General features: G+C 44.0%; 1 long non-coding RNA gene across 1 annotated transcript in view; it reads left to right on the forward strand.

Annotated features, from left to right (window-relative positions):
• The first annotated feature begins 4996 nt into the window (after window positions 1-4996).
• Window positions 4997-21371, forward strand: part of LOC132243939 (uncharacterized) — a 75529-nt gene continuing 59154 nt past the window's right edge. Inside the window, exons 1-2 of the long non-coding RNA XR_009455491.1 lie at window positions 4997-5081; window positions 17316-17425. This is a non-coding gene — a long non-coding RNA (uncharacterized LOC132243939). The remainder of the gene's footprint in view (window positions 5082-17315; window positions 17426-21371) is intronic.

The raw sequence follows: 21371 nt of genomic DNA on the forward strand, positions 1-21371 counted from the left end.
CCTGGTATCAAGTTACATAACAATCAAGAAATAATAACCAACATAAACACATAATCTGATTCATGACAAACTACACGATCAGGGCTTCAGTGGGCGTCGTAACAAAATCTTACGTCAGGCCCTCACTTCTTCCGGTGGTGTCATCCCTCTTAGGCTTCCCTTCGTCACATGCTCTGAATCTCGGATCTGTAAACAGAAAACTCTCAAAACAGATTAATGATCTGATTCAGTAAACTCAAACAATCTTAAATGATTCCTATGGCTTAATTAGATGAAATCATCGAAGATTCATCATCTGGTTCTTCTAAATAACGGAAACCTAACTCATAAGCTAACTGCCATTGGCCTGTGTCCCCCAAAATCCGAAGCTGCCGCTTGTTAAGTCCGGAACGCTGTAGGAGAAATCCAAACATGTATCGGTCCTCTAGGGTTCTCGGTGGCAGTGGTGGGAGATCGGATCCACGTCGTCTGGTGCCTTGAGACTTGGTCGGGTGTTGACAGTCCCGATCATAAGACAGTCTTGGCTCCATCAGGATACGCAGTCTTGGCAATTGACAAAGAAGATTACTCACGGGTTGGTTTACCATTGGACTGAACAGAATCCGAAGAACGACAATATTCTTTTGTCCGTAGATCTCAAGACAACTGTCTAGGCTGTGAGAGGTTAGTGGAACGGTTCCAGGATCTCGCAAGTGACACTGAGGCCATGGTCTTATTCCCTGGAGTGATGTCAGTCCCAGAACACATGATCTCGGGTTCCAAGCACAATACGAGACGCCAGTAATTGCCAGCATAAGGTGATCTGCACTGACGCACTCTGGCCATCCATGCCACACGTGGGCCTTTTGACTAATCAGTCCTGCAACAAGCACTGGCAGTGGGATAGGCCAGTGAGTATTACACGTTATCATGTCGATGTCAGTGACATGTCCTCTACTCCACGAAACTTGTCTGGCTAAGAAGCTTGCTTCTTCTTGGTTCAGCAGGTCGGATCCAAGTTCCACGACTAAACATCCTAACCATACAGCTAGAGTTTCTTCAGGTTGAATCTTTGATGCTCTACATAAATCCTGCAACTCAGTTCTGGTGTGAGCATAATAAGTAGTAGCAACTCGGCTAGTCGTTGTTGTAGAACAAGCTGCTCCTTCAGGAGATGATGCTGTCATAGGCTGAACTGCTGCCGCTGGGGTTTCTGTTGCTGTTGCTGCTTCAGGCAGGAGGGGCGGATGCTTTCCTTCGCTTGACTCTCTCCTTCATCGGCAGGAAGGTGTGGTCGGCCGGGACGCCGCTACGTCACTAGGTGGGGTTGCCGGCGACGACGCTGCGTCGATGGGTGGAGTCGCTGACCGAACTCTCGCAGGTTCGTTAGAAGCTCCACCCTTCTTTTCTGGTTCTTCCACGTGGTCTCCCTCTTGCTCGGTGCCATCTTGGACTGGCATTTCAGGCTCTTTTTTCTCAGCCGCTTCTTTGACTGATCGGATCGCCATCTGCAGCTGGGCTTTCAAACTTAAATTCCTCTGCATTAGATTCATTATAGTACGAATAGTTGCACTACCTTCTCCCCCCTTGTCGTACCGCAAGGCTATTCTTTCATCCGCTGGGTGCTCCTCTGTCTCCAGATCTTCACGGAGCTCAGATGGAAGCTCACGACCCCATAATCTAGACATTACTATTCCCGGAGAGAACAGGCCAATGGGCTCCGGTTCTTCACTCTCCCGAGCATATCGTAGGCATCGGGCACACTCCTGGGTGAAAGTCGGGTTCGTTTTGCCCGCCGGGTTGGGTTCGGCGAGGGACACAGTATCGAGGGGCCTAAACAGGACCCACTCATCTCTCATTATACACCCGAACACCGCAGGGAGCAAGTACACTTCCCTTTCTTTCGGGGTTCCATCTTCGGAGATTCCCTCTTCTCCCTTTAGCGACAAACGGCCTCTTACAAATCTTTCACCCATTCCGCCCGCCTGGTGGTAAGCGATATGGATCTCTAGTACTTCAAAATTTTTCACTTGGTGTTGGTTATTGTGCCAATGGCAATTCCTAACTAACTCTAACTCGAGCGTGCTCTCTCTTAATTCCATCTGAGTTGTTACGTGCGCACTCTCTCCCGATCTTGATCCCATGTGCGAATTTTCTCCCAATCTCAATCCCATCCTAGTCACCATGTGTGGGCCAGGCCCCGAGCCCGCCCTCGTCGTCATGCGTGGAGGTGATTCCAATCCCATTCTGGCTGCCATGGGCAAGCCGGGGGTGAACCGGGGTTGTACCAGACCCGTCTCCGGTGCACGGGGGCTGTGACTGTCAGCCCGGACATGCAGGGTGGGAGAAACCGCAGGATGTTCTTGTGCACGCGAGTTAGAATTAGTCACGGAGGTGTAACGGTTGATTGAAAAGATTGTTTACTTACACCCAAAGATGGTATTGGTGTAGGCTGGATAAGTTTCCAGGCACAGCTCCCGCTTGAACCCTCGTTGGAGTACTCTGACAAAACGATTGCTCCCACGGAGTTTGCTAGGCTCCGCAGGTCCGGTGAAGTTGCGTTCGAAAAGTTTCCCCAGAATTATTCAGGCTCCATGGATCCGATATGTTTTCCCCGGAGTTTGCTAGGCTCCGCGGGGTCCAAAATTATAGGAAAGGGATACGTCTAGGATTGCGCTCGGCGACGGGGAGAGGCGAGAAGCGAAAGTTCTGTAGGCTCGGTTCCATTGTCTCTCTTGCCTGCTTAGGGGAGGTGCGCTGGGTCCGCAGCGCTTGGAGATTTTCACACAGAATCTCTCTCTCTTCCTCCCTCCTCCGGCTTGGGCGGCAACTACCCAAGCCTTATGTACGGCTAGCAAGCCAATCGCTAACCACCACGTGTGCCTAAATTAGGAGTTGGCCAATAACATGGCATCGACCCTAATACAAATGGCGGGAACTTCATTACAGTGTGCATCACTACGATGCAAAAGAGATGCACACCGCAAAGAAGCTGTAATTTGGCGGGAAATCCCCCGTTGCACCAGAGCTCTCTCTAGCAGCAGAGAGCTCTACCGTGCAAAGAAAGCAACGCATTTGGCGGGAAATAATTTAGCAGTGCCGAAACGCACACATAAACAAAAAATCACAACTTTGGGTTGTGACACCCTCCAGGGGAAACTGCAAGCTAGCATCATCTCTGCTATACCCATTCCATTTACCTAGAAACTTACAACTCTTATGGCCATAGTGTGTGCACACGTACAATGCTGGAGTCCCTTCTGGCAGAGCCGGTACGTCTTTAGACCCTCCGGTCCCCATATCCTTAACCTCAATTCACACAGGTCTTTCACAAAGGGGAGGCTTATTGAGGGTGTCCGGTCAGGTTGTGAGATTTGCTAGCGGACAGAAATGCTGTGGCTAATGTCCATAGCACTGGCACACAATGCAGTTGCTCACTGTTAGACATGGCTCATTCATGAGAGTGGGGGTAGGGAAAATTTGTCACACAACCCTGATCCCCTTCAGTCCAAGAGTTTCCACCTTGCACCCTTGCTTTCGAAGAGCACACAGTCTGGTGTTCTCAGGGTGGCTGCACAAGGTTTCCACTCCTAGCTTCAGAAAGACCTCATAGTTCTTTGCAGAACTTAACTCAATTCACAGGGATTCATTCACTGACAACAGCAACACAGTGTCTTTACTCTTTTCTTTAATCTTAATTCACAGTTCCTACTTACATAGTGGGTCTGACAATTCTGGCAGCAAAAGTGTCGGATAGGGTAAGCCTCAAGCAGTGAACAGGAAGACACACAGGCAGTCTCTGACTGAAAAGCCCCAATAGAGATTCCAAAAGGTCTCTTACCTTAGTTTGGCACTGGGGTGTCAGTGAGGAGACGGTCTGTCGCTCAACTGATCACTTCGGGCATCTCTCTCTGAGTCAGGGCACCCAATTGTGGAAGAAATCAAACTTCGCATTGTGGTTGTATTAGAATTGGCAGAGCCATCTAGGTTTATTTAAAGCTATAGAAGTGATCACAGGGAGAGTTCTCAAAGGAACTCTGACCTCTACACATTTACAAGCGTATTTATACTTTAGACAGCGAGAAAAGATGCAGGGTTCAGACAAAGCAACCTTGAGAGAAACAGAAAGATGTTGGTCATTTGTTTGTCACACATAAGCAGTTTGCTTATTTAGAAAAAACAAAACACTATGTTTTGGGAACAGTTATCAGCTTCTGGTTCGGCGGAAAAGAAGGAGGTTAACATCTGCACACAGACAAAAGGAGGCATGAAGGTTTTTCCTTATCTTAGAACATTTTAAAACACATAGCATCAGCATTAGCACCATTTTCTCTTCTCTTCCTCTCTCTTCTTAGTCAAGTAAGAGGCCTGGCTAAATTTATTTCCAAAACAGAAAGACATATTAAATAGTTGCTATATTCAATGTGGACTAAAAAAAATCACCTTGAAAATCCACAGAGTTGACCCACCGCTTGCTTTACTAAATAACAGCTTTGATATTTGCCATTTATTTCTCCAGCCCCTTTTCCATTCCAATTTTCTCTCTGTAAAGCAATGCAATTATGTATTATACAATTTGTTTAGGAGATTCACTCTCACCAAGTCTCAGGTGCTGTGATTATGAAAAAGGAAATTGAAATGTAATGTTTCCATTATTCCTAATCTATTCATGAGATGCAATCTTGTCTTCTGATAAATGGCTGTCAACAGCTACTTCCATGCCTTTAGCACTCCTAACCTGGGATTCCCTTTTTTTTATTTTCAGCATCCATGATGGGCCTTATATTGAAACATGCAGTTTATTTAAAATGCTTGAAATCCACTAATGTTTTTTATTCCTTAAACTACATCCCAATGAGTAATAAAGAAACCATTCTCCATCCTCAGAAATTGGCAGGGAAGGAGTTAAACTTCTTCCTTGGGTTAGAATAATGGCCACAGGTGTTCCCTCTGGGGGCTGGAGAGGTGATTTGAACCAGGTGTGGGGAATTTAATTAATTAAGTAGTTTGCTGTGTTTGGAGCTGGGGCTTGAGTGCAGCAGTTTGCTGGAGAGAAGTCCTCAAGTGTTTGCTGTTGACTGCTCTGCAAATACTTTGCCAAGGTGAGGCACAATTTATAATATTGCTGTTGGGATTCAGACTGAAGGAAGCTTGGTTGTGTTTGTGTTTGGACATTAAAGGGAAGGACCTCTTTCTGTTTTGTGAAAATAAATTACAGTGATTTTCCTTTCAATCTTAGGACTGGAGATCCTGGTTAGCTTTGACTAGCTTGGCATGTACCTAATCAGTTTGGGCCTTAACCTTAGCATGTATCTGCTGCCCTCCTATTCTTCTCTCATTTTTCTTATCTCTTCATCCATTTTCTTTTCCAACACACTAACTGGTACCTTAAAAAAGACATATTCATCTTTCAGCATTTATGATGGGTGCTTATGGTCCTTGTGGTGTTTAAACAAAACATTACTTGAGGTGGAGAGAGAGCATAAGAAGCAGATTGAGGATTTCTTTGCCACGGTCTATTCATGCAGAGGTAAGCTGTGTACAAATCTGCAATAACTTTGTATATGAACACTTTGAGCATACTTTTAAGTTCAGCTCAGTGTAATGCAGCTAACTCCAGAGATCCTCTAGAATTGTTATGGTTCTGCTTAACCTCAACATTTATTTCCAAGCACTACTTTTACAGTAGGGACTTTTTTTTTTTTCTGTTTTTTGGGGGGGTTTTTTTTGTTTTTTTGCTAGTTGAGTTTGGGGGGTGGGATTAAATAAATTTTGCTTTGTTTTTAATTGAGCTGAGCTGCATAGAACCCATGCTGGAGCTCTTTCAAATTGTCCATAATGGAGATCAGTGAAGAGTAGTTGGTATGCTGTTAACTCACACCCTATCTTTCCTAGGCAGGCACACAAGTCCTAAACACTGAAAACGTTAAAGGGCACATTGGTACTGATGTGGTAAGACTTTTGGCTCTCATGTTCTCCAGTATGTCCATGCTTCATCTTGATGTTGAGTATCAAAATGCCACCTTTAACCTTTTACAGTAGTTACTTTCCCTTTGGGGGTTGGTAGTGCAATTTTTTTTTAAACTATTTTTCCTCTCTATCCATATCCTCTTAATTGGATTACCTAAATGAAGGTTGTAAAATTCCCCAGTTTTCAGGTTTGATTCTTTAGTTATTGTTGTTATGATTTGCTTTGGAAGGGACAAGGTGCTTTCTCGACTTTCAAGAAGAGACTCTTCAGGAGAACGAAGCAGATGTTAAGCAGGGACACGCACACACATTCATGCATGAACTCACATATATGCATGCATGCATGCCTGGATGGATGTGCATGCATGCCCATGGGGTCTGTATACAAATCCCCAATATTCACAAAGGCAGCAGAATAGATTTTTAGAGGAGCTGAACACCACAGCTGGCCTTGAATGTTGTTGGACTTGTGTTTGTTGGATACCTTGTCAAGGAATTAACCCAGTGTAGGACTGGTTGACAGAAACCTGACCTCTGACTTGTGTATGTGGTATGGGAAATGGAATGGTTTGAAGTACATCTGCCTAAGCCTGGAGAATTCAGCCTGGCAGGTGTGGCAAACCTCCTTCTGTGTCTAACAAAGTGAGGTAGTTAGCTGTGTTAGTCTGAAGTCAGGCAGAAGGCAAGGCAGGGTGGGTTGCACCTTCAGGTTTGTGCAGACATTTGCACCTGGTCTATGCTCATGTATCTTACTATTTAGCTGTGCCGTGATAGATCAGGAGCAGCAAGCGCACACCTTGGCTAGTGCCAGGAATTCCATGTAGGTAATTTGGGGTGGACAGAGGGCCTAGCAGGTGGAGGGAGTGGAGAGGGAAGGACAGACACCCTGCAGTGGGGAGGGGTAATGATGTGTCTGTGTGGGGTTGTAGTTCCAGGGGTGGGGGGATTGGGGAACTAAAAACAGCCTAGTCAGAGTTGGGAGGCAGGTAGGAAGAGTGGGGAAGAGTAGCTGAGCTTTACCAGCCCTGGGGCTGTGCTCCAAATGTGAGCAGTCATTCAGTACACCCAACTAAGCCATTCCAGATCTAAGTTGGTTCACCTCCACAAGTGAACTAGTTCAGATAGGGTCTGGTATTTTTTAATCCAAATGAATCTCCTCTAATGTCTGCAAAGGTTGTCATTTAGCTTAACCTAACCCCAGTTAGGCCAATCTAAATATAGTGTCTGCATGTACCCACTGCCCCATGCTGCATGAGGGACTCTGTATGAGCCCCCTTAACCCCCACCCCCTCTCTCATAGCCCCCATCATGGCTGCCCCCCCCCCGCCAGGGCTCTGCCCTTTAAGAAAATAAAGAGCGGAGAAAAGCCCCAGGAATCATCACTCCTGGTGCAGCCCCTGGGCTTTGGGGGCTTGTGCAGAGCCCCCATATGGCTTGGGGCAGCAGGGATCACCCCCCACCAGCAGGAGGGAGATGAGTCCGGGGGTTTCTTCAAGGGGGGGTCTTAAAGGGCCAGAGCTGGCCTGTGTGGGGCACCTGTGAGGGGGCTAGGGGAGGGGGGGATGGGAGAGCACCCCCCATGCAGTGGGGGGGGCCGAGGGGAGTGCCTCCCTCCCCCACCCACCAACACCTGCGAAGCCACAGCTTTTTTTCCCCAGGTGCTGGGAGCTGGGCGGGGCAGGGCAGCCATTGCTGGGCTGGGATAGTGGGCAGGGGATGGGCCTGGCCTGGCTGACTCGGAGATTTGGCCGAATTAAATCAGGACAGTGATTCAAATCACCAAATCGAATCACTGCCCCCCAAATCAGCTGAATTCGAAGCAAATACTACCCACTTCGCACAGGCCTGTTGGCTAACGATCCCTGCAAGTGCCGGTTTACTTCAGTATCAGCGCTTGGCTCCTCCAACTGGGAACACTTCTGGTTCCTCTCCTTAGCTGCAGTTTGTTCAGGTTAGTTTGTAGAGTGAATCATTACAATTCAGAAGTGTATTTCTTTAGTGGCTTTAATGTGGCACTTGCATTATGCCTTTGAACAAACAAAAGTGTGAGTTATTACACTTCTTGCACAGCTACACTTTAAAAGACAGCTTTATGAGGAATATTCCAAAGGATCACAGCCAAGTGATCGCAAAATCCCATCAAAGAAAATGGCAGTCAGAGCAAACAGGCGAGGCAACAGGTGCCAGCCAAAGTCTTCTACAGTTGATTTTTCAAGTCTGAATTGGCAGCCTCAGAGACACTTCCAGCCCCTCCGGGGGCTCATTGGAGTCCTGCTGCTGTTTCCTCCATCAGAGAAAATGTCCCTAGGACTTACTTAAGATGGCAGCTGTTGGCACTGCTTCAGTATAGGCAGGAAGTCTGCTTTACTGCCTGTTGTATTAATGACAGTATGCATAATGCTACCAAGTGGGGTTAGGAATATGATGTACAGGGACTGACTTTCTGGAATGGCTTCCAGTTTGTCTGGCATGTTTTTGCACTTGCAGATATGTGGTTCTGTGCCCAGGTTTCTGTGCATCCAAGCTTCTGTAGTGCCTGTTATGTGCATACTGTAGATCCAGACTTTCAAACAATCCCTGGGCTCCCTTCCAAATGCTATATCACTGACTCTGCTTATCGTGTACATCTGGATCATACTCCACACTCTACAGTAGTTGTAGTCCTAGAAAAGGGGTGTATTCAAAGCCTACTTAAGTCACTGGACAGAGACTTTTCACTGACTTTAATGAGCTTCAGAACCGGCTCTTACAGTGCTTTCATTTTCAAAGGCATTGAGCTGTTGTTGAGGTCCAAGGAAAGCAAAATGCTCTTGCTAGTTCCTTGTTTTAGACTCATGTTCTATGTGCTGCATAAGTTCTTAAGCTGAAGGAAAGAACCAATCAAGTCCTATTCTTCTTGTCTCTGAATATCCACTACCACTGGGAAATATTCTATGCTGTATGGCTAAGAAAAATTCATTCAGAAGACCATTTCTTTCCAGGGGCTTGTTATGATGTTCACTGTTTTTTTTCAGTATTGCCATTCCAAATCTTCATATCGGACCTCAAAATAAGCAGACGAGCATATTAGGGGTCTAAATGTGTCTGTTCATGGCTGTTTTAAATGACTGTGGAAATGTTTCTTATGCAGATGATAATAGTGAGTACAGCCAGAGAAGTTCCCTTTCAACTCAGGAAAACACATTAGTGCAAAATATGCAGTTGTTTGAGCTATTTGTTGCATTAAGGTATCACAGATGGAAATCCCAAATTGAAGCCTAGATCATTCTTAGTTTGTGGGTTTATTGTTGACACGGTTATAAATGCACTGTAGAAACTATTTACAATTCTATTCAAAGCGCTAGTCATTCACTCTCATTTTGCAGAGATACCTGCTCTTATTTTTCCTAGCTTGATCATTGAAGTTGCTGTTTGCAATAATAATAAGACGACCCATTAAAAACTTTGGCATCCGGTTTCCATGAGTTCAGACCTTTACTTTAAACTTCTTTTTCAGCACCAGGGGAATACAAAACTTCCCATCTACTTTAAGCCTTTTTTGTAGCTGGAACAGGTATTTGACATTATTTTAAGATGATAGCATGCTGCAAATAGGCTTGCTTTCTAAATGACTGTGGGATCTTCATATCCTTCAGGAGTATTTTATATCTGGTGCTTTCTCTCAAAGTTGCAATTTATTGATCTCAGTTCAAAATTTTAATTCAAATTCTGCTTCCTCAAGACATATGCAGAAATGACCTCTGTCTTAATTCAGGTGATCAGCTACCTTGGGTGACTCCTCATATTACGTGACTTAGTACACTAGCATCTGGAGGACCCGGTTGAGGTCAAGACACATTGTCCAAACCTATAGTAAGAGATGCTTCCTGCTCTCCAAATATTATCCTAAGAAGATAAGCAGGTGCATGGACATAGTATACAATTCAGGCAAGCCCATTACTAGAATTAAATGTCCAGTTCTGTTGTCTATATTGAAATGCTGGAAAAGACAGAAGAAAAAAATTAAGAGTGATTTGAGATCTGGGAAATCTTTCAAAATAATGACTGTCAGAAGAAGTTGTCTGTTTAGTTTGCTGGAGAAAACCTTAAGAGGTGATTTGACTGTGTTCCATAAGTGTCTTTGTGGGTTTCCTGAAAACAGATTGCTTTTTACTGAGCAAAAAATATAGGTTCAAGATGAGAAATAATGTGTTTTTATTGAAGGGGCTAGGTTGCCATTCACCTGGAGGTGCAGTGTGTTCTTCACCAGTTGCTGTTTTCAAATCAAGACTCCACACCTTGGGGAAATAAATTCTATAGTACAACTAATAGGGCTGGAGTCTTACTATAGCTATTATGGTCCAGGAAATGTCTGAATTGTGGTATCTTTTATTAAACCATCTGTGTAGCTGGCAGAGAGATGTGACAACCTTTTGGGCACAAATCACCCTTCTTCCGGTCTTGGAAAGAAGCAGAACTTTGGCCCTGTATTTCAACTGTAAGTCATGGGGCTGAGGCCAAAATGATTGTGTAAAAAATCTTTGGTCTCTATTATCTTGGAGGTGTAGCCTTAACATCTAAGAGTCTTAGACACAGATCTTTTCTTGCACAGATCCTCCAATGAATTATGCATATGCTTGTTTGTGAGTAGTATCGGGATCAATGGGATAAGTAGTACCAGTGAAATCAGGTGTGCATTTGAGCTTTCCTGACTGGGGCCACAACAGGCACAGGATATGCCTGATTTATTTCCATGCTGTTAGTTTTTGAGGAGCATGCATGGAAAGCATGAAGCCCCCCACCCACACATGCCAAGTGCTGGAAATGAGGCAGCTAAGCCTCTTCTGAGTGGCCCTGAGCATGGGGTAATGAGCATGCCCATGCGAGAGAGCAGCTCAGGGTGCTCACTTAGCACCGCAGGGAAGCAGTTAGTTCATACAGAGCGTGCACACAGCAGGGTGGCTTATTGCATCAACCATGGGAAACTGAGGCATGGAGCACTTAAGGACCTCAATTTAGAAAGGTGTTTAAGCATGTGTTTAACACTAAGCATATTAGTAGTCTTATTTGAGGCTAACAGTGCATCAAAGGTGAGGTATGTTGGTAAGATAATTCGGATCAGATGCCAAATAAATTGGTTTAGTAAAACAGGAGGTCACTGGCTGGATTAGGAAATGAGCCCAGCTATTGTGACCCCAAATGCACAGCTTCAGCTACCAAATCATCCTCTCATTCTTATAATGTACACAATCAATCAAGTTCAATTCCTTATTGTTCTTTGTTTCTTGTGATGGCTTTTGTTCCAGCAAATAGTCCAGGAATCGCAGTGTTGGCAGTGGCTGATTTTAAGTAGAAATGTTTTTCAGCATTGTTTATAGTGTTGGGGGAAACTCTAAGTCCCCGGGTTCGTTTGGCGGAGGCTCAGACTAACCACAACATAAATTTAAAGACTTGATTTATTAAAGAATGCATTCTGAAGAGAGAACTGTCCCGCAGGGAGATTGCCTGTTGCACTTTTCGAAGTACACAAAGCATTATATGGGAAACATGATGATATCATCACAGCAACAGCTTCACCATTCAACAATTGCCCCTAGCTGCTAATTTAAATTTCCCTTACTGAGTAACTTAGAGCTGATAAAAGCCAGTTGATTCTAGTTTGTGCTAGCCTTACTGTTTCAAGTTTTGTCCTTCGCTTTCTATTAGCTTATGCAGCATACGTGGTCTGTTTGCTTACACATAATGGTGATGAACGTTTCTGTTGTTCTCCTTCAATAGCACAGTAAAATCTTTCTTTATTGACTACTGGTGGAACTAGCCAAAATTGCTTTCCTGTTAGAGATTGTTTTAAAAGACCAAATAAAGTTACAGTATGATCATGGTTATCCATACTGCATGGCTCTCATGTGTTCAACTTTCAGATTCAACCCTAATTGGGAATACCCTCTAGAATATAATCTTTTCCTTACTGCCACCTTTTTAATTTGGTTTTGGAGCCACCCCATAGATTGTAATAGCATATGGTGTATTCTGTTCTTGAAGCCTACAAAGCCATTCACCAACTTTGTTCTCTCTGAGCCCAGGGGTTTGATTCATTGCTGCACTACTTAGAAAGACAGCATAAAGCACATAACCAAGGGCAAACCAGGGTCTATGTTGATGTAGAGCAATCGCTGTGCTTTTCTGATCTTGGGCTTCCTTATGGGCTGAGAGAGACACCAGCGCAGATGACAGAGCCCATCTAAGAGTTGTCTCCTTGAACTGCCCTTCGGTCCTCATGGCTGCCTGAAATCTCTGCTGTCCGCCTGCTGAACACTCCTCCCCTGATGTTTCTTTATGCTGGAGCATTTGAGGGAGACGCTTGGAGGACATCCATGCACCTCTCTTGGGCTGAGCCCATGCCATTCTTTTTAAGGAGTGAGGAAAAGTCAGGGAAGGAAGATCTAAATGCCCTGTGAAGTGAGATTATAAGCTTATGCAACTCAGTGGAGCTTTTCTATAAAGGAGATGCTTATTCAACATACAGCTTGAGTAAGTATTTAAATGGGTACAGAATGATTTCGTTGCTAAATGTAGTGTTTGTTTAATGATTTATGTCTGGTGAGGTCTGAAGGCCAGTTATATAAAGAGTATCAGCACGTCACTCCAAAATCCATGAGTTGACAACAAAGTAATGGGAAAAAACAGACCGTCAGATCTGCGTCCCTTCCAGTAGACCCTTTTGTTTTTTAAGGAAGCGTATATGCTGAGTGTTTGTTTTTTGCTTGGTTTTTTTGCAAAGCAAATGCATCGTATTTAGTTGCCCAAATTAGAGCTGCTTGATGCTTAAATGAGAATGCTGTTGTCATAACCCAGTGATTTTGGTGCCTCGGCACTATGGAGTTTTCTTGTCACATGAGAGCCTCTTGCACAGCGAGGGTTTTGCTGCATAGAGAACCCGCGTGCAAGAGAGAGTTCCCGCCAATTTGCAGCTGTCTTTGCAGGATGCATTTTCCCTTTGCAGCACAGAAATGCACGGTGCAAAGAGTTCCCGCCATTCAGATGTAAATTTGTGTCCCGCTATTGGCTAGTGCTAAATTATTCACATGTGGCGGCCGGTAATTGGCTTGCTGGCCGTTTAAAAACTAGCGCGACTTCTGCCCAAGTCGAAGAGCTTTGAGCACGCTGCAGAGTGCCTCGAAAGAGATCCGACTTGTGGCTAGCTGGTCGATAGACTGATCACCAATCGATCCCTCTTCCCGTCACCAGATGCAGTCCCAGACATACCCTTTTCCCGCCGGCTTGAGTTACGGACGGATTTACTGGCATTGGCCTCGCCAGCTGGAGCAACTCACATTGTTGTCCAGACAACCAAACCATTTCCATCGCAGCCACCCGCGACGTAAGTAAAGTTTTTTACAACCATTAAACCTTGTCAGCCTCTCCATTCACCAGTCCGCCCTGACGAACGAGTAATTTCTGAATCGCCTCGAGTCGGCTCAGCCCGGCCGAGACATGGCGACGAGGATGGGATTAAAGGGCATGGTGATGGAGAAGAACTTAATTGGGTGCTGCCCCTGGCGCACCAGGAACCACCACGTAGAGAACGCTAACGATCTATGGGCGCATATCGCTTACCACCAGGTGGTAGAAGGGGAGGAAAGAAGTATTGATGGTTACTTCTCCGTAAAAAGAGAAGAGGCCATAGTGAAAGAATGGAGAACAAAGCTATTCCTTGGGGAGTTCGGATGCATAATGGGGGGTGACCAGGTTTACTATCGGCCCCTGGAGGAGACATCAACCATATCCCTAGCCGGGGTGAAAGCGCGGAAAGCAGAAAAGCTGACCCCCCACTCAGGAGTTCGCCCAATGCACCCGATACTTGAAGGAGAGGGGGGGAACCCACCCCCGCGGACTGGTTCAACTGTCCGGATTTGGTGCCTGAGTCGCAGGGCCATGAGCTCCTCGTTCAGCTACAGGAGGATTTGGAAACTAAGGGCCGTCACAAGCTGAAGTGGGGTCTAATTAAATGGAAAAAGGGAAAGATGATAAATGTGCTGTTCCGTGCAGTAACGGGCTTACTGAGGGAATACGTGAATTTGGAGGCTCAGATGCATACTGCAGGTAATGAGTCTTTGGAGCGGACAGCAAAGGGCTCTGGAGCAGCGTTTGTTAATGGTGCCAGCCGCGTGATGCTGTTAGCAGAAAATGGCACCGAAAGAAGCGCGAGCTACCTGGGGAACCCAGAAAGGAGGGGCGGAGTTATGGAAGACCTGGCGGGGATTCCCCTGGTGACTCCACCCCCTGAGGTGACGTTGTTCCCCTGCAATCACACCTCTTTACCATGGGGAGGGGGCAATGGGAGGAGGGATATACCCAAGGCTCCCAGATACAGAATTTAACCCTCTCTCTGCCACAGCTTACCCGATAGCTGTGACAAAGCATGTTGAGGATGAAGAAGGTACCACGCGTACCACTGTTATCTCTCGCACACGTACCAGACCAGAGACACAAGAGCTTTGCAAAGAATCTAAAATAAGGCCGGAAGAAACCTTGGCCATGTGGTTAGGAAGACTGATAGTGGAATTTGGATCTGACACTCTGGATAAGGAAGAAGCGAGTGCCCTGACACGACAAGCAGCGTGGAGCGGAGGGTGCGCTACTGATTTGAATGTGGTCACGGACAGTGCCCACTGGCCCATCCCGCTCCCGGTGCTTGTGGTAGGACAGGTAACCCACAAATTTCACACCTGGCACGAGGGTTGCCCGAAGAAGGCTACAGCAGAACGACTTCTCCTGGCTATAGTTGGAGTGTCATATCTCTCATGGAGCCCAAGAACAAATCCTATGGGACTAACAGCAGTCCAGCGTAAAGAGAGATGGGCTCAGTACGGAGGAGCGAATTCTGTTACACTCCGACTCTTCTTGAACCCGATGGCAGGTCAACCAGTGGGAAATCTTTTAGGCCTCTCCCACGATTACAGGCACTTATGAAGCAAGGTGAGGAAGCTTCTAATGACACAAGGGATCGACCTTCAGCGTACCTAGCTGCAACATTGAGGCCTAGGCGTCAAGGGTATACCCCGCGGCGAGAGCCATGGGGGTCACCTCCAAGGACCCCAAAGGAAAGAACTCTGAAGGAAAGAACTATGTTCGGATTTCTTCTTGCTCACTCCGGACTAACAAAGGCTCAATTGAGACTTTTGGGAGACAAGGCCCAAGCCAGTATGGCTGAAGCATTGGGATTTAATTTTGAGGATCCGTCAAAAAACGAGTAATGGCCATCGGCTCTGCCAGCGGTCTTCCCCAACTCAGACCTGATCCTACTGATTCTCGACCATACGCTGAACTCACTGTTTACAACCCTACCGATCCGGATGACCAACAACAGGTATTCTTTCTTCTCGATACTGGAGCTCAGACCAATGTGATTTCTGAATCACCTCGAGTCGGCTCAGCCCAGCCGAGACAGCTGTGAGCTTTTGAAGATCTGTACCAAAGTATGGAGTGCAAGAGGTGCCTAATTTTGAAAAACTGATGTGAATGATAGGGAATACACGAAAGTAGATGTACTGTGCACGTCGTCTGCCTGTTTGCATTGAATATATGACCCAGTTAGCTTCTATTCCAGCCAGTTCATAGAATCATAGAAAATTAGGGTTGGGAGGGACTTCAGGAGGTCATTTAGTTCAACCCCTTGCTCAAAGCAGGACCAGACCCAACTAAATCATCCTACCTAAGTCTTTGTATATATAGCCAGGTCTTAAAAACCTCCCAGGATGCAGAGTCCACAACATCTCTGTGTAGCCTGTTCCAGTGCTTTACTACCCTCCTTGTGAAAGAGTTTTTCCTAATAGCTAACCTCAGATTCCCTTGTTGCAACTTGAAACCATTGCTCCTTGTTCTGTCATCTTCCACTGCTGAGAACAGTCCTGCTCCATCCTCTTTGCAACCACCCTTCTGGGAGTTGAAGGCTGCTATCAAATCTCCTCTCACTCTGCCCTTCACCAGACAAAATAAGACCAGTTCCCTGAGCCTCTCCCTATAAGTGATGTGCCCCAGCCCCCTAACTCTTTTCATTACCCTCTGCTGGGCTCTCTCCAGTTGTCCCACATCCTTTCTGTAGCTGGGGGATGGGAGCAAAACTGGACACACTACTCCAGATGTGACCTCACCAGTGATGAATAGAGGGAAGAATCACTTCCCTCAATCTGCTGGCAGCACTTCTACCAATGCAGCCCAGTGTGCCATTAGCCTTCTTGGCAACAAAGGCACACTTTCTGGGTCATATTCAGCTTCTTGTCCATTGTAACCCCCAGGTCCTTTTCTGCAGAGCTGCTGCCCAGCCAGTCAGTCCCCAACCTGCACCGGAGCATGGGATTGTTTTGTCCTAATAGCAGGACTTTGCACTTGTCCTTGTTGAACCTCATGAGATTTTTTTTTTGGTCCAATCCTCCAGTTTGTTGAATTCTCTCTTAATCCTAGCCCTACCCTCCAGCGTATCTACTGCTCCCCCCACCTTGGTGTCATCTGTTGGTTGCTCATAAATACCATTTGTACATGAGGTTATGATTGCAGTCTATTTAAATTATATGTGCATGTATTTGGTTGTAAGCCCTGTTCCTGAAAGTACAAAAGCATATGAATAGCTTTGCTGGAGGCTGATACCCGATATCACTTTTTTGAGAGCCAGTATAATCCAATTTTAGCTACATTGTTACACTTAAAATAGTCAGAAACAGTTTTTCATTGCTTTTAAGCCACTGAAGGTGAGAAGCAAAAGGGGGTAGGTAGGTCCTTGTGCTGTATACTTAGCAGTGATAAAATAGTTCACATATTCCAATGCTGGGTTTAGAGGGAAGAAGGAAAGCTGTATTTGGACAGTGTTAATAAAAATGAACAGCTAAAATATAGAGAGGAGAATATAGACTCTAGGATTTGTAAGGAATGTGACACTTTCCTCTCATCGATTATTTTCACTGGACTGTTATTATTTGGGAAATATGAAGAATGAATACCAAACCTGAGGGAATGCAGTTGGTGAACTTATCAGGGCTTGGTAGAATAAGTAGCACTTTATCTTGATCCCAAACTTTTTATATAGCATTTTTCCATTTTACAAAGGGAGTCACAATCTTTTTCTTTGTTATAGCTGGGGAAACTGAAGCAGAGGGAAGTGAAATAACTTGGCTCAGTTGACCTGGTGGGTCAGTAGCAGAGCTGAGAATATACATGAGGCCTCTGGAGTCCTGTAATTTTTCCCTTAGATTCTGTTACTTCTCTTAAGTGGTGCCTTCTTGAATTCTTGCCTGCCCACAGGGTAAATTTCTTGTGCTAGTGAATGTCTTGAACAATAATGAGAAACAAGGCATTGAAGATAACTATGCATTTTGTTATGCTTTTTGCAGCTCACTTATAGGTCTGCCGCTGAGCAAACTGGAGAGTCCCCCGTGCTCCTGTGAGATGCCCCATCCACCCCACCAGCTCAGCATTCACAAGTTGTGCCTGGTACATCAAGGTATGTAGAAACAGCATATAAAGCTGTGTCTTTGTCCAAATCACTGATTCTCTGAATCTAAATTGAATCTTCAGGTTTAGATTCGGCCAAATCAAATCAGAGAGAGATCTGAAACACAAAATCACTGTCCCCTGAATCCAGCCAAATCTAAATTGAATACTGCCTGCTTCGCACACCCCTACTCTTTGGTATAGTTTTATTTGTTGTATTTTTTGTCTTACGGTTAATGGGAATAAAATTATACCACAAAACCATACCCATGGCTACCAAAAAGTTGTCAGCTGGTACATTTTGAAGAAAAACCTCTGCTGAAAGCTTTGAGGATATTTTAAGGCTGTCATTTTACTTCTAGGAAACTTATCCAGAGGATGAAATCCTGGTTGCATTCAAATCCATGCTAGTTTTGACTTTGTCTTCTATGAGGCCAAGATTTCAGGTAGAAATAATTGAAATCAGCGGAAAAATTCCCATCCTTGTTTCATCAGGCTGCCAATTGGTATGAATCTCAATTTTATACACACAGAGACCCCTGCCCCATACACAGAGAGCACCAGTCAGTCACCTGATATAAAACATGTCTGGGCACTATTCCACTGATTTTGATCAATGGTTATCACATTGGTTAGACTAGTTGTGCAAGCAGTGGTCTCCGTTTTTAAATGTTTATTTGCAAAAGTAAAAAGGATTGGAATGTTTCAATCTCACTTCTTCTAGGTAGCATGGCCTTTTTGGAGAAAAAATGTTTAGCCAACCACTTGCTTTATTTTCACTTCAAATTTTATGTATTCATAGTGTGTGTATCCTCTTAAAATTTCAAACTCAGTATTATTTTATAGGTTAAGAGCATGTCTTGCTCTGTGTAGATATTTTAAAAGTTGGATGATAAAACAAGTTCCATCTTCTCAAATTGACAGTTGACCTTCTTAGAGACAAGTTGATTGCTTGTCAGCTAACCTTGGCAAACTGAATCCTACTTGTGTTGGGATGGAACTTGTAAATCTCCCTTCACACACACATTCATGTCTTATGGGTTGAAATTTCTTCCAGGACCAGGGTCCAATATTTCCCCCTTTCTTTTCCTTGCCTTTTTCTCTTCTTCAGGTTGCAAGAAGTTAAAGCTTTTATACGTAGGAAAGCTTATTAAGACAGCCCTGAGTTGCACATTCCTTTGGTGAAAGAAATCCTAAGTCAAGAGCCCTAACTTGGAAAAAAAAAAAAAATTCTTTCACTGCAGGACATGTTCAAACATTATTCCAGACAAGACTTTGATAGTATTGAATGACAATGGAAAAACCCTACAGTCTTAAAAGGAATTTAAAACTCTACCTGAATTAAGCATTAGAACACCATGTAGGAAGCGTGTTATAAGTAAGGGTAGTTTAAAATGATCGGACGCCATGTTTTTTCTTTTAAAAAAGAATTTGTAGAAATAAAAATTTTCTTTCTCAGTGAAACTTCATCTAAAAGAACCCAAAACAAGGCATTTAATATTGAAACATTTGGATCCAACCTTTTCAACTCTTCACGTAGAATTTTTTTTTATAATGTAAGCTTTAATGGAAAACATATTTAAATTGTGAAGGAGCATTTCAGTTGACTCCAAATGAAAACGTTCATTTCAAAAGATGCTTTGTTTTAATTCCAGTTCATAATAGAAACCTCTTTTAAAAAAATACCCCCTAAGCAGAAATATCCCAGTTACTGCACATCTCCAGTAACGGGCATAAAGCTCGTTGTTCAGATGGATATGCTTTAGGGTACCAGTAAATTAAATTATGTTAAAGAAGCTGACCAATGTTTTCTAGGCAGAGTGGGGAGCCCATATGCTTGATTCCTTGTTTTGTTAGGCCTTGGCTTGTTTTGTTGCATATTCATCCTTCATCTCGTGGTCAATTTGCTCTCTGCTTATCAAAGCAATTAATATTTAAACCCAGGCATGGTCCTTTATAGCTTGTTGCATCAGCGCAGCAGTCTGATTTCTGAATTTGTAAGAGATTCTCATCGCTGCACAGTATCAAGTCTCAGTAAGTGAAGTAGAAAAAGGAACAAAGAATCTGCAAAGGTTTTTTGCACCTTTTTTGCACTTGTATTTTTTGTGTATATGTTCTATTACACACCTGCCTCCCTCTATAGACTCATACATAAGGTTTCATATAAATCTTTGGCCTTGGACTTGATTCTCCTGTTGTTTATACTGGGGGGGGGGGGAGCAGGGGGAAAGAAATGAGAATAACTCAACAGAAATAAAGGATTTACATCAGTGTAAACCCGGATAGCCCCCCCCCCCCCCCTTGTGTTTAAAGGGAGGGAGTAGGTTACTGGAAAATGGCTCAAGGTTTACTTCTAATGCTTCAAACTAGTGATGGAAAAAGGGGTCGATGTAGTGAAGGAAATCATACAAAGGGGAAGGTGTATGTGATGTGGAAGGTTTCAAAGTCCTAATGGCTTTTTTGTCTCTATATAGCATATAAAATTATGTTGAAATATAATAAATTATAAGGCACTCTCTGTATTCTCTCTGTGCAATGGGCAAGATTTTTTTATGTCATGCTTCATTCACAGCCTGCTACACTGATGTCACACAGCCAGCATCTATTCTTACACAAAGGGAAGAAAAACTATCTATTTATTGCTGTTAAGCAGATTTACCACAAATTCCGTTTCCACTAAAACATCAAAACACCAAAAACAAGGCCACGTTCCCTTCAAGGAAATGGATGGGGAGAGAGGAGAAGAAATGCCCTGTGTATGTTGTCATTTTCTTTTAAACAATTATGTCTAGGCATTCATGTTATATTCAAGGCTATAAGGCTAGGGACAGACATTACACAAAACCAGTTTAAGGGATCACAAACTGGTTTAAACCTGTAACAGAACAGATGTTCAGTGCACTTAAACCAGTTTGAAAATGGCTGAAATGGGTTTGAAATAAACCTGGTTGAATGTAGTATCAGACTTAACAGATTTGGATCAAACTGGTTCATGCAATGTCTGTCCCAGACCCCTTGTTGGTTTAAATTAAATCAGACACCCTCAGCATCCTGACATGCTCTCTGGGCTAGGTGGGGCTTTCTGCTGGACAGCAGGGCTTGCTCCTCCCCTCTGCTCCCTGATTGGAGCTTGGCACAGACTACAGGCATCTGTCTGGCTTCCCCTTTGCCACTCCCTGCTAAGCAGGGATTCTGCCATCCCTTATGCAGACACACAGCATTAGCTAGCAGACCACATGCTGGCTGTGGTGCATGCTGTGGCAGACCGGACAAAGGGAGAATCAACAGGTAGCTGGTAATGTCCCTGTGTTGTTTCCTTAATGAGGTGGTGAACACTGAGTTAGAGGAAATGAACACTGTTATCAATTCCTGGCTGGGCACTTCTCTAAAGCTGTCCTTCATTATCAAAGACCACAGACACTGCCAAACAAGATTTAAATGTTGCCTATTAACAATGCTTATTGAAATGCTGAAAGGAATGTTAACTTTCTGTCCACATTTTAATGAAGATTAAAAATACAAGTGCAGATCTGATTTTCTATTTTTTTTTATCAATCAAGTTGGTAAACTCAACAACTGAGATAGTCAGAAAACAGATCTTTTATCCTAAGTCAGGGTAAACAAAAAGCATTTTTAAAATGTTTCTCTTGACAAAATTAAAAAAAAAAAAAAGTTCAATTAAAATGCATCATTTTACTATAGTATATGCATTTCATTTTAGTTTCAACATTTTTAATAAAAACATTTCAAAGAGTTCTCGTATGAACAAATACTTTGTCTAAAAATATTTAAATGAGATGTTATAAAATACATCTCCAACATGTTTTTCAAAGAGGAGTTTTGTCAAATTTGATAAAACTTCATGAAACCAATCTGTTTTCTCATAATCGTAGAGCATTTTCTATCAAAAATAGTTTTGAGGAATTTTTTTCTGCCTGGATCAACTTAGAACTCTA

This window comes from Alligator mississippiensis, chromosome 11, assembly GCF_030867095.1.
Source record: "Alligator mississippiensis isolate rAllMis1 chromosome 11, rAllMis1, whole genome shotgun sequence".
Classification (NCBI taxonomy): domain Eukaryota; kingdom Metazoa; phylum Chordata; order Crocodylia; family Alligatoridae; genus Alligator; species Alligator mississippiensis.